This window comes from Pelophylax lessonae (genome assembly GCF_965119305.1).
Source record: "Pelophylax lessonae genome assembly, chromosome: 5".
NCBI classification, from domain to species: domain Eukaryota; kingdom Metazoa; phylum Chordata; class Amphibia; order Anura; family Ranidae; genus Pelophylax; species Pelophylax lessonae.
The window spans coordinates 169,362,148-169,375,812 of record NC_138772.1 but is presented as its reverse complement, the minus strand read 5'-3'; positions in this window follow the sequence as shown (position 1 = coordinate 169,375,812).

Below are 13,665 nucleotides of genomic sequence, written 5' to 3'. Positions count from 1 at the left end.
GGTTAACATCAGGGGCGATCAAAGGGTTAAGTGTGCTCCTAGGGAGTGATTTCTAACTGTGTGGGGAATGGTTGCACTAGAGCAGGGGTCCCCAAACTTTTCAAACAAAGGGCCAGTTTATTGTCCTTCAGACTTTAGGAGGGCCAGATTGTAGGCAGCGGGGGCAGAACATGTCATGGGCCCAGCATCAATGATAATATATTTGGCCTCAGTGTTGATGGTCAGTAGGAGAAGGAGTAGTGCCCCTATTAGTAGGAGTAATAGTATCCCATCTTTGGTATCAGTGGAAGAAATAGTGCCTCCTTGTTGGTGTCAGTAGGAGGAATAGTGCCTCATATCAGTAAGAGGTATAGTGCCTCAAGGGCCAGATAAAGGCTAGCAAAGAGCAACATCTGGCCCTTGGGCCGCAGTTTGGAGACCCCTGCACTAGAGAAAAACAGAGATCCAAGTTTCTGCTTAGCAGAAACACAAGATCTCCATTTTCCTCTGTGACAGAATGGGGGTCTGCCTCTGTACCGCCTAGGTGCTCATTCTCTCTTAACCCTTGCTCTGTGCCCTTCTTTCCTCCTCCTCCTCTCTTCCCTCCTTCCTCTGACCACCTGTCCTCTCTCCCCCCCCCCACCTCTCTCTTCACCTTGTCTCTCTCTCTCCCCACCTCTCCCTTCCTTTTATCTCTCTCTAACTCCCTCTCTCTTTCTTCCTTTCTCTACCTCTATCTCTCCCTCCATCTCAATCCCTCCCCCCCTTCTTTCTTTCTCCCTCTCACCTTCCCCCCTCTTTTTCTCTTTGCACCCCTTTTTTCCTTCTCTTTCCACCTATCATCCTGACTGCTGCACTCTATACACTGTGTTGTATGTTAATAATGGATAAGTTCACCTTCTGAACATGACACCCCTCTTTAGGAATATGTTCAGCACCCCCCCTACCTTACCCCCACCTCCACATAACAGTGAGCAGAGTTTCTTTAAAATTTGCACGGCTGTGTGGGTCTCCGCCTGCACAGCCACATTTTTCATTAACCGCGATCTGTTAATGAAAAAAATTACAAGTTCCTTCTGGCACTGTGGCAGACGCTTGTAGTTCTTAATGAACTATAAATGCACTGGTCAGCACCCTATAATATAATGCTCTGCGACCCGAGCCCACCCTTTTTTGAAGCCTATTAGAGCCTCTGGCTCTAATCAGGTGCTTAAAAAAAAAACCCATTGGAATCCATGCGCCTGGTGCCCTGCATGTAGATTAGGGGGCAGGATGCATAGATAGGGGGGGCGGCGCCCCTGCACCCCCAATGGATGGGCCGCCACTGTAACTGACTGAAAACTTCACACTGGACCTCATACAACTTGGATTTAGTGCCTTTCCACTCTTCCTCCAGATTCTGGGACCTTGATTTCCAAATGAAATGCAAAATGTTCCACAGTCAGTGATAATTTGAGGAGCCATGTCATCTGCTGGTGTTCCACTTTATTTTATCAAGTCCAAAGTTGGCGCAGCCCTCTACCAGGAAATTCTAGAACACTTCATGCTTTCCTCTGCTTACCAGCTTTATGGAGATGCTGATTTCATTTTCCGGCAGGACTTGGCACCTGCCCACACTGCCAAAAGTACCAATACCTGGTTTAATGATCATGGTATCACTGTGCTTGATTGGCCAGCAAACTCACCTTACCTAAACCCCATAGAGAATCTTTCATAAAACACCCCTGGGATAAGCACAAGCAAATGTCTGTTCGGAACTGTTTTACTGAAGTAGCAATTCTCATCTAGACTCTCCTTTATTATAGAGGTTTATAGAGTTTTATGCTTTGCTGCCTCGTTACTGGGATTGAGCCACGAAGACATTGCTGTGAAAAGTCCATGCTTGTGAAGCTGTTTTACCGTATTCTGCAGTTTACACATGCTGTTTACTATTCTGATGCTGTTTTGCATTATTGATTTTAATATTGCACTTGTTTATTAAACTGCAAATTAGTATTACACTCTATCTGATCATTTGGTGATTACTCACCCTGTTGTACTGCTAACTTGAAGTTTTTTTTCCTGTCTCATCTATAAGCACTGATGGTTTCTCTGTGATGTTATGAGTTCACCAACCTTTGGAAATCAAGATCAAGCAAATCTAAACAGAAATTGGTGAAAACTCTAACTAATCCTACCACTGGAGACAACTTAAACTGAACCTACGGGGAAAAAAACGCACAAAGCTTTTTTTAGCGTGAATAGAAGACACCTCCTGCCACCTGCACATCAGTTCCATCCCATTATAGAAGACCTGGGTAACCCAATTCTTAAAACCATTTAGTGTTCTCTGCAAAGCACAACTGCAGTGTGAAAAAATTAATTATACAAATCAGTATGCTGGTGTCACCAGCTATTTTGTAGATTCTTCATGGGTGAATAATGAGAATGCCCTCTAGAGAGAAGAATCTGGTTTTATTAACAGCCCTACTTGTCACCATAGGGTTGGAGATTGAGGGGGTTTTAGGCATTATTTGAGATTTTTAGCCCATGTCGAATTTTCCTTTCATGATTGGCTATTTTACTGAATTGAGGAGGGGTGTATATACAAATACTCAAAGTAATATTAAAGCCTTGTTTTTTATTTTAAATAACAAACATGTTATACTTACATGCTCTGTGCAGTGGTTTTGCACATATCTTTCTCTTCTCTGGTTCCTCGCTGGTGCTCATGGCTCCTCCCTCCTGCTGGGTGCCCCTACAGCAAGCATGTTGCTCTGAAGAAACCCAAGCAGTTGCGCTCTTGTCCCGTGGTTCTGTATGTCCTGTCATGCACGGAGCAGTGGTTTGGCCCCGCCCCCTTCATCTACTGATTAGCTTACTGGCTGTGGCTGACAGCAGTGGGAGCCATTCAGGAGTGCGAGTCCCTGGAGAGTCAAAGCTCTTGTGGAGATCGCTGGATCGAGAGGGGGCTCAGGGAAGTAATAGGGAGGTCTGAGGGACTCCTGCACTCAGGTTTTTTTTACCAAGTCGTACTAGTGTGAACCGGCACTAAAGGAATGAACATCTGTCTGTAAAACAAAGTTTAAAAACAAAGCCTTTTCTATTTTTTGCTAGAAAAGATGGGTTATACTTACTGATAACTCCTTTTCTAATAGTCTTCCAGGACAGCCCATGAGACCTTAGGCTCCTCCCCCAGGGACAGGAAACACATTCCAAAATTCAAATAAAAGGCGGTGCCTTAGTCCTCACCTTCAGTATTTCATGAGAACCGTAGGACACCCTGTAAAACATATACATAGATATATATATACACATATCATTTATACATAATACCAGATAAATCGGGTGGGAATCCGGCTGTCCTGGAAGACTATTAGAAAAGGAGTTATCAGTAAGTATAACCCATCTTTTCTCAAAGTCGTCTTCCAGGACAGCCCATGAGACGATAAGCAAGAAACTTACCAGTCTAGGGAGGGACCACTGCCTGGAGCACCTTTCGACCGAACGCCTGTTCCTGAGAAGATAGGAGGTCCAGGCGATAATGTCTAACAAAGGTCGAAAAGTTAGACCAGGTAGCTGCCTTACAGATTTGTTCTGGAGAGGCACCGGCCCTTTCAGCCCAAGACGTGGACAGTGCTCTAGTAGAGTGTGCAGTAATGAAAGGTGGAGTCACCTTTTTCACCATATAGGCTTCTGTGATAGCCTGTTTGATCCATCTAGCTAAGGTTGCCTTAGAAGCTTTTTCCCCTTTATGGGGGCCGGAAAATTGTAAAAACAAAGTATCATTCTTCCTGAAGGTTTTAGTCACCTCCAGGTATCTCAGAAGGGCTTTTCTGACATCCAAACAACTAAATTCTCTTTCTTTATTGTTGTTTGGGAAATTGCAAAAGGAAGGAAGGACTATGTCCTGAGTCCTATGAAAAGAAGAGACCCTCTTGGGCAAAAATCCTGGATCTGTTTTTAGCACAATCCTGTCGTCAAAAATCATAAGAAAAGGTTCTCTGATTGAGAGAGCCTGTAATTCGCTAACTCTTCTAGCCGAATGTAATAGCTACTAAAAATAAAGTTTTTAGGGTGAGCATTTTTACTGACAGGTCTACCAAGGGTTCAAACGGACTGGTAACCAAAGCCTGGAGTACCAGGGATAGATCCCAAGCTGGACACGTTTTAATCCTGGTTGGCTTTGTCCTGGCAATTGCTCTGAAAAAGGCATTCACATTAGGGTCTTCTCTAAGGGAGAACCGAAGGAAGACACTAAGGGCGGCAGCCTGTACCTTTAAGGTCCCTAGGGAGAGACCTTTGTCTATGCCTTCTTGAAAAAAATCTAAGATAGTTGGAATATCTGGGGAAAATCTCTGATTCTCCACCATCCAAAAATGAAATTTCTTCCAACTTTTTGCATATATTTTCCTAGTGACCGGCTTACGACAGCTGGTCAATGTTTGGATGACTCTGTCTGAGAACCCCTGAGAACCTAGAATTTGTTCCTCAGATACCAGGCCGACAGGTTTAGGGTCCTGAGAAATGGATGGACCACCGGACCTTGAGTTAAGAGATCTAGTCTCCAAGGGAAGGTCATTGGAGGTAGTGCAGCCAATGCCTGAAGGCGTGCCAACCATGGCCTCTTGGGCCAGTATGGGGTTATCAGGATCATCTCTATATCTACTAGGATTATGGAAAATAATTTTTCTATTTTCCTGTTTGCCTAGGAGGCAAACAGATCCACTACCGGTAGGCCCCAAGGGGTTGTGACTTTGAAAAACACCTCTTGGTTGAGGAACCAATTGTCCTGGTTCATCTGGTGGTGGTGCAGATATGTCTGTGATACCTGGATGGTCCAGCTTCGCCTTATTGATAGGTGAAGAGAGGATTTCCACCCCCAAAGGGTCCTTTTCAACTTGGTGGGAACCTTTACTTTCTGTTCTAAGGAACTTGACTATCCATCCCAATTCTGTAGGAAGAACATTTGGAGTGGACGTAGTTGGAACCCTGCCCAGGGGACCGCTGGGAAACAGGAGGTCATCAAGCACATCCTTCTTGTGACGTCCCTCAGAGAGACCCAGATTCTTTCTGGATGTAGAAGACAGAACTCCAGCCTGTGTCCTTGGCCTACTAGGTCTAGAATAAAAGGGCTGGAAGAAATCCTCTTCCATAGTGGGAGGAAGGCCCCTAAACTTCCTCCCACCCTGGGAAGGGAGTCATTGGGGCTTGTCGGGGCGTTGAGGAGGGTTAAACAGAATGTTGCCCTTCCCTTTTCCTTTATGCCTGGTCCAATGTTTTTTGAAATTTTGCTGGGTTTCAAAAGACTTCTGCTGTTTACCCCTGCCACGAGCATTCCTCTGAGCATAGGGGAATTTCTTCTTTTCTGGGAATCCCTTCTTTTTATCCGCTGTACGCTCCAGGGCTTCTGTTAGGCCTGGGCCAAAAAGGTGGTCTCCTGTGAAGGGAAGACCACAAAGGCGAGATTTAGAAGTAACATCACCTGACCATGTCTTGAGCCATAGGCTTCTTCTGGCCGTATTAGCCAAAGCTGAGGTCCTTGCTGCCATTCTTACAGCTTCAGCTGAAGAATCCGCCAGGAATCCAATTCCCTGAAACAAGAGCGGAAATGATTTATTAATCTGTTCCCTCGATGTTCCAGCAGACAAGTGTGTTTGGATTTGAGATAGCCAGAGCTCCAGGTGTCTGGCTATGCAGGTGGATGCCAGGGCTGGCTTTAAGCTCATAATGGAGGCTTCCCAGACCCTACGCAAAGAGATATCAGTTCTCTTATCCATAGGGTCTTTTAGAGCTCCTGAATCCTCAAATGCCAAGTCAGTGCCTTTGGAGATTCTGGAAAGGGAGGCATCCAGCTTAGGGATTTTGTTCCAAGGCTGATCCCCACTGTTGTCAAATGGATACCTTCTTTTCAAAGTCTTTGGAAAAAAAGGCTTTTTATCAGGAGAATTCCACTCCTGTTTAATCATATCCAATAGGGAGCTATGCACAGGGAACACTCTAGCATGCTTTTTATGACAAGCGTACATCAAGTCATGCTTAGAGAGATGCACTTCTTCCTCCTCAATTTCTAGAGTTGTATAAACTGCCTTTAGTAGGTTATCTACATCCTCCAAGCTCAATTTAAAGTTGGAGCTATCATGGGAATCCTTGTCTATGGGTTCCTCCCCTGATCCTGATCCTTCTTGCTCCCCACCGGAGGAGTGGGAAGAAGAAACTTCCTCCAAACCCACTGGGACATTCAAAGATGGGGCCTGGGCCAATGGAGCCTGAGCTGGGGTGGAAGGCTGGACTGGTGCCTGCATCTTTTCAACGAGAGTTTTGAATGAACTAATGGTACTTTTTAGTTCATCTCTCACTGAGGTCAGCATTTTCTGGGTAGAGACTGCAGGGTCGTCTCTGACCAGTTTAGCTATACATGCCCGGCACACTGCTTTGTTCCAAGAGGAACTCAATTTCTCTCCGCATACAGCACACTTCTTTTTGGGGGGCTGAGGTGGGTTATTGTCCTGAGCCTTGGCCTGGAAGATAAAAGACAAGAGAATTATAATCAGGGAAACTTGTCCTCCTCCCACCTCCCGCTTATCCCCCATTTGTGATTTAGAAAAGAGGGAGCGGTGCTGCTTAACCCCTGCCCCTAACGATAGAAAAGAGAGGGGGGAAGGGGAACGGAGTTCCTAACAGGTATCTGCAAATAGGGTGTACATTTCCCTTGCTTACCTGAGAGGTGCCGATGCCAGAGCCGACTTCCACCGCCTGTGCGGTTACTGTCGTGTCCATCGCTCTGTATGGTGGTCCCAGCACTGCTGTTTCCACCTAACATCGGTCGCCCATATGTACTCACTGTTCGCGCCTTCGGAAACTGGAACGAGGGTTTCCGGCGCCCGCGGATGCCGTCACTGCGCCGGAAGTGACACTTTCGCTTCCCGTGAGGCCAGAGTGGATACGCTGAGTTCCGCCCCCTCCGTTTTTGGCGCCAACTTCAAAATTTCTTCCGAAGTTAGCGGTTCACGGGTACACAGGACTCTGCTCCAAGGAACCGGCCGACCAACGGAGTGGACTCCCCAACGTTCCACCAGACAGCATCCGTAGTCCTGCCGAGAGGCTAGAAGAACAGGAGACAGCGGTCAGCCCCTATTGCGGCACTAAGGGGGTACCGCTATGGGCTGAGGAGATGCATCTTTCCAAGTCTTTCCAAGGACAGTCCAGGAGACCGGGAGCTTCAGTTCCAGGAACATGTTACCCCCTGTCCGGAGGAAACACTAAATACTGAAGGTGAGGACTAAGGCACCGCCTTTTATTTGAATTTTGGAATGTGTTTCCTGTCCCTGGGGGAGGAGCCTAAGGTCTCATGGGCTGTCCTGGAAGACGACTTTGAGAAAATTACTTAGACCATCCAAACATTTTATATATATATATATATATATATACAGTGGGTACGGAAAGTATTCAGACCCCCTTAAATTTTTCACTCTTTGTTATATTGCAGCCATTTGCTAAAATCATTTAGGTTCATTCTTCTTCCTCATGAATGTACACATAGCACCCCATACTGACAGAAAAACACAGAATTGTTGACATTGTTGCAGATTTATTAAAAAAGAAAAACTGAAATATCACATGGTCCTAAGTATTCAGACCCTTTGCTCAGTATTTAGTAGAAGACCCCTTTTGATCTAATACAGCCAGGAGTCTTTTTGGGAAAGATGCAACAAGTCTTTCACACCTGGATTTGGGTATCCTCTGCCATTCCTCCTTGCAGATCCTCTCCAGTTCTGTCAGGTTGGATGGTAAACGTTGGTGGACAGCCATTTTTAGGTCTCTCCAGAGATGCTCAATTGGGTTTAAGTCAGGGCTCTGGCTGGGCCATTCAAGAACAGTCACGGAGTTGTTGTGAAGCCACTCCTTCGTTATTTTAGCTGTGTGCTTAGGGTCATTGTCTTGTTGGAAGGTAAACCTTCGGCCCAGTCTGAGGTCCAGAGCACTCTGGAGAAGGTTTTTGTCCAGGATATCCCTGTACTTGGCCGCATTCATCTTTCCCTCGATTGCAACCAGTCGTCATGTCCCTGCAGCTGAAAAACACCCCCACAGCATGATTCTGCCACCACCATGCTTCACTGTTGGGACTGTATTGGACAGGTGATGAGCAGTGCCTGGTTTCCTCCACACATACCGCTTAGAATTAAGGCCAAAAAGTTCTATTTTGGTCTCATCAGACCAGAGAATCTTATTTCTCACCATCTTGGAGTCCTTCAGGTGTTTTTTTAGAAAACTCCATGCGGGCTTTCATGTGTCTTACACTGAGGAGAGGCTTCCGTCGGGCCACTCTGCCATAAAGCCCCGACTGGTGGAGGGCTGCAGTGATGGTTGACTTTCTACAACTTTCTCCCATCTCCTGACTGCATCTCTGGAGCTCAGCCACAGTGATCTTTGGGTTCTTCTTTACCTCTCTCACCAAGGCTCTTCTCCCCCGATAGCTCAGTTTGGCCGGATGGCCAGCTCTAGGAAGGGTTCTGGTCCCCCCAAACATCTTCCATTTGAGGATTATGAAGGCCACTGTGCTCTTAGGAACCTTAAGCAGAAATCTTTTTGTAACCTTGGCCAGATCTGTGCCTTGCCACAATTCTGTCTCTGAGCTCTTCAGGCAGTTCCTTTGACCTCATGATTCTCATTTGCTCTGACATGCATTGTGATCTGGAAGGTCTTATATAGACAGGTGTGTGGCTTTCCTAATCAAGTCCAATCAGTATAATCAAACACAGCTGGACTCAAATGAAGGTGTAGAACCATCTCAAGGATGATCAGAAGAAATGGAAAGCACCTGAGTTAAATATATGAGTGTCACAGCAAAGGGTCTGAATACTTAGGACCATGTGATATTTCAGTTTTTCTTTTTTAATAAATCTGCAACAATGTCAACAATTCTGTGTTTTTCTGTCAATATGGGGAGCTGTGTGTACATTCATGAGGAAGAAGAATGAACTTAAATGATTTTAGCAAATGGCTGCAATATAACAAAGAGTGAAAAATTTAAGGGGGTCTGAATACTTTCCGTACCCACTGTATATATATATATATTTTTTTTTTCTTTTTTTAGCAGAAACCCTAGAGAATAAAACGGCAAGCGTTTTATGTCACACTGTATTTGCGCAGAAATCTTTGAAATGCAGTTTTTTGGAAAAAAATACACTTTCATGAAATTTAAAAAAACGAAACAGTAAAGTTAGCCCATTTTTTTTTTTTATAATGTAAAAAGATGATGTTTAACCGAGAATCATCATCTTTATTTTAAGCAAACAAATTGTGATTCTCATTTTATCCAGAATTGTGCAGCTCTACATTTACAGAAAAAAAATAAAGAAAAAATATTGAGGGCAATTTGCTAAGACCGGGGGCCTGTGTGCATGGCAACTAATCAGCCTCTAGTTTTCATTCTCAAAGCTTAACTCAACAAGCTGAAGATAGAAGCAGACTGGTTACTGTGCATTGCTGCTCCAATTTTAACAAATGTCCTGCACTATTTGTACATATGATTGCTGTTTGGCTTGCATCTGTTCTTTTGCTGTTTTGGGGAGAATGATGCCCTTTCATACACTGTATACAGTATGTGCATTTCAATGCATACTGATTGGCATCACAAACCCCCTATTCAGTGTAGAAAAATAGTGCACCAATGCACCACAATGCTGATATGTGAAAGCTCAGAACACAGCGCTGCCGATCTTTTTTTGTGCGTCAAATCTCCCCAACAGGACACAGGCAGTAAAAAAAAGGGAATAAAATAAAACCTGACAGAAGTCAAATACACATGGGACAACAATTCTTCCCATGCATAAATTCTGTTTTAAAATATTTCATCACGTTAGATAAAATCTCTTTGTTGTGATCCATTCACATTTCGTTTATTGAGAAAACCATTAAGTCAAACCATAGATATGATATACAGAGAACTTACATGATAAAACAAACAAAACCCAGTTTCTAGAATACTTAGAAATACATAATTTAGGAGAAATAAGGTAACATACTTAACAAAACCAAATTACCAAAATGGAACAAAATCCTTGGAATAAATAGGGATTATCTCAAAATGTAACTCCCAGGAGGTATCGAGGTATACATAAGAGGAAGTTTATTTTTATTATCAGATTTTGCATTTGCACTTTTACATTTCAAAAAATGAAAAAGCTGATCACACACCAATTCAGCTATGTTGTCACAGTTTTGTGTGATTAATGCTGCCTGTCCAAGGTAAGGCTTCCTTTTAACACTGGAGGCTGCTTTTGCCCTAATCCCAGATGCAATGCAAATTTCTGAACTAGCCCTTCTGGAGGTTCTGGATCAGTGGGGATGTTGGATACAAGTTTTGTTCTAAAGTGTACCATCTGTTCTGAAAGGTTCTCTTTAAAGTGGAGTTCCACCCTCTTTTTAAACTGTTTGTGATCCCTTAAAAATGTCTCCTTGGACCCTTTTTTTTCCCTTTCAGTGTAAGTATCTTATTTTTAAGAAACAAAGGAACCGTGTCCTTACATCATAAAATACATATCACCATAGTGAATAAACAATAGTAAATAGACAAATAAATAAATCTTCATTTAAATTATAAAAAATACATAAAACTTGTGAAGTCCACACGTGAATAATGTCCTCAGTGAGTATAGGAAAGGTTCCACTCAACCAGCATGCAGACGCACTATGCGCTCCCTACACTTTATTGACCCCTATTACAGAGTCAAATTGCGCATATGGGAAAATTCAAGATGTCAAACCTGAGGTCACAGGAATGATTCCAAACTGCCGCTGTCATCCATTCAATATGTATATAAATAGCACATTCAAAGCTCCAGTGTTGCCATATAGAGAGGGAGAGGAAGAAACACTCTCATGGTGCAGTATTTCAAATAATTTATTTTAAGAAGAAGGTTTTATTGCACTTACATTAAAGAAGACAGGGATCAGCATGTATTGTATAGGAATTACCAATTTGCGCTCCACCTGGAGTCCAGCTGACCGGAAATTACGTTTTTTTAAACAACACCCAATGCTATTTCGTCAGTCTATGTCTGGTGTTTTGTTCTGGTGGTTGGGGTTTGAGATATGTAATTTCCGTTGACGTATCTCAGTTGCAGTACGTTTTTTTTTTTTTTTTTTTTTAAGACTAAAATACAGTGCATAAAAGTTGTGTCTTTCCCCTGGACACACACCTACACCTGTAGCTGTCAGAACCTGCTGTCAGGTTGACAGCTGACATTTCAACCTATTTCAAATAGCTGATGTCAGCAGGTGTTCTGAGTTAGTGCTTGTTAAAATGTGAACAAACTTTGATACATTGTATTAACAGCAAGTTTCAAAAACATGAAAGTTGATAAAAAAAAGTCTTACTCTGATTAAACCTTGCACCTGGTAACTCCTGTAAGTTTCTGACTAGTTTTTTCCTCCTGAGGTTGGGTTCACATATACTACGGCCGTGGTTCACAGCATGGGATCCGGTGCGTTCCTGTTCACCGATTCAGGTGCGAATCAGGTCTGACTTTTTCCCCAGGAGCCTCCTTTTCCCAGTTGACGCCTGTTACGGGGAAATGTGTCAGCTGGAGCCATATCTGAGAAGTCTGTGCACACGAACTGGGTAGCGGGGCTCGCAGCCTTGTTTGTTTGATTCTACCGCTGTTTGTTTTCATCTTTAGTGTAAGTGCAAGCCATGTTTTAATAAACTGGAATGTTTTAAAATACTACACTATAAATTACCTACCTCTTCTTTCACTTGATACATGCGGAGGATCGATTTTACCACTGTTGGAGCGCTTTATATGGAAAACTGTCTGCTGGTCACACATTGAATTACCTGGGTGGTGATAAGATATCGCAAGTTATATGCTGAGCCATCTTGGCTGACGGCCGGTCTTTATTCCTAAATGATACAGAAGTGTGGAGAACAAAGCGATTTTGGTCTCTATTATCCCGATAGTCTCTGGTAAGAGGTGGGTGTTATCGGTGGAGAGGGATCTGTCAGAGCACCCTATCACTATATGTGTTGCCATGTTTCCACTTCTTTTTCACTGGGAGAACCATACAGACTTTTTATATGTGATTAGGTTTTAATTGTCAAGCTGTTTTGTTTTTAATTATTTATGTATTGGCTATGTAGCACACATTTCATGATGATGATTGTTAACTGAGAAGCGCACCTGGTCACCTTTTTGAGTCTTCTATTCAGACTTCATTGGGTAGCGGCTCTCGAATTAGTTTGTAAAATTCTACACAATAATCCACAGTTTTTTTTGTTCACTTAAGTGGTATTGGTTATCACATAATTTTAATTGTATTATTGGAAGGATCAGTGCAGGATTCCTCTCCTTATAAGGTCCAAATATTTGCCTGAATTCGCACCTGAATCGGAACAAAAGATGCATAGGACACTTTTTAAATGTGAACTGCGGCAGCCCCAGAGCTGTGTCCATTGAGGGCCGGTCATGCAAATTGGACACGGAAAAAACCTGCATCCGATTAGCATATGTGTGAACCCAGCCTTATTGTTCTCCACATTGTAGATGCTACAGAAATTAAAGTAGAGCTGTTGCAATTTCTAATCTTCAAATCTAAAAATGGAATAAAGTAATTTGGACCTGCTGTTTCTTTTACCTGATGGCCTGAAAACTACCTTTGTCATTTATTAATTTGAGCTCTGTGAATCTCAAGACAGATGTCTTCCAGAGAAAAAGAGAAACCCTGAATGAATTAAAATATATCCAAAACTAATTAGGGCAATGTAAGCTCATTTAAGAAATATTGTCCTTTAGAGAATTATGGTGGCTGTAATTTCTTCTTTTTCTAAAAGTGCCAGTAAAAATACTGAAACCAGTGGCTCAGTAGAACAGCCAAGAAGTTAGTATTGGCAGAAGTAGGTCAGCAAAGGCAAGTCCTGTATTTCTCCCATGCCAAGTTTAGAGTAGTAAAATGCAATCTGTATCATACTTTGAATTAGGAAGCAACTGTTTTTATTAGCTGTGACAATTGAAAACTATTTGAATTCTATGTTCCGATACTGTATTTCTTGTTATTTATACCTTTTCAGTTGAGGGATGGTGCTGTAACGTCATCCACTGGGGTCTAACAGGCACCATCACACCTTGGATCTTACCCAGGGTGGACTCTTGAAGTATGGAGGTGGTGATGGTGCACAGAACATTGTTGGGAGGGTTGGTTCTGTGAAGACACTGTCACATGGCCCTGGATCAGCACAGGGTGACAATGGGGTTGATTTACTGAAACTGAAGAGTGCAAAATCTGGTGCAGTTCTGCATAGAAACCAATTAACTTCCAGGTTTTAGCCCCCGTTCACATTGGTGCAATTTGACATGTCAAATCGTAGCCTATTGCCGGCATAGGCATGATCCAACGCCAATTTTGCAGCGCTGCACCGATTTTCAAAAGTTGTTCCTGCACTAGTTTTGCCGATTTTGTGGGGTGACTTCAATAGACATCTGTGCATGAACCCGCACAAATGTCTTTCAAGTCGCCCATGAAGTCTGACTGAAATGCGGCTTTGAAATTGTGCAAATTCAGATGAAGCCGCACGATTCAATGTGAACAAGGGCTTATTGTCAATGCTTAATTGAACAAGCTGAAGTTAGAAGCTGATTGGCTACCATTCACAGCTGCATCAGATTTTGAACTCTCCAGTTTTAGTAAATCAACATAAATGTCTCT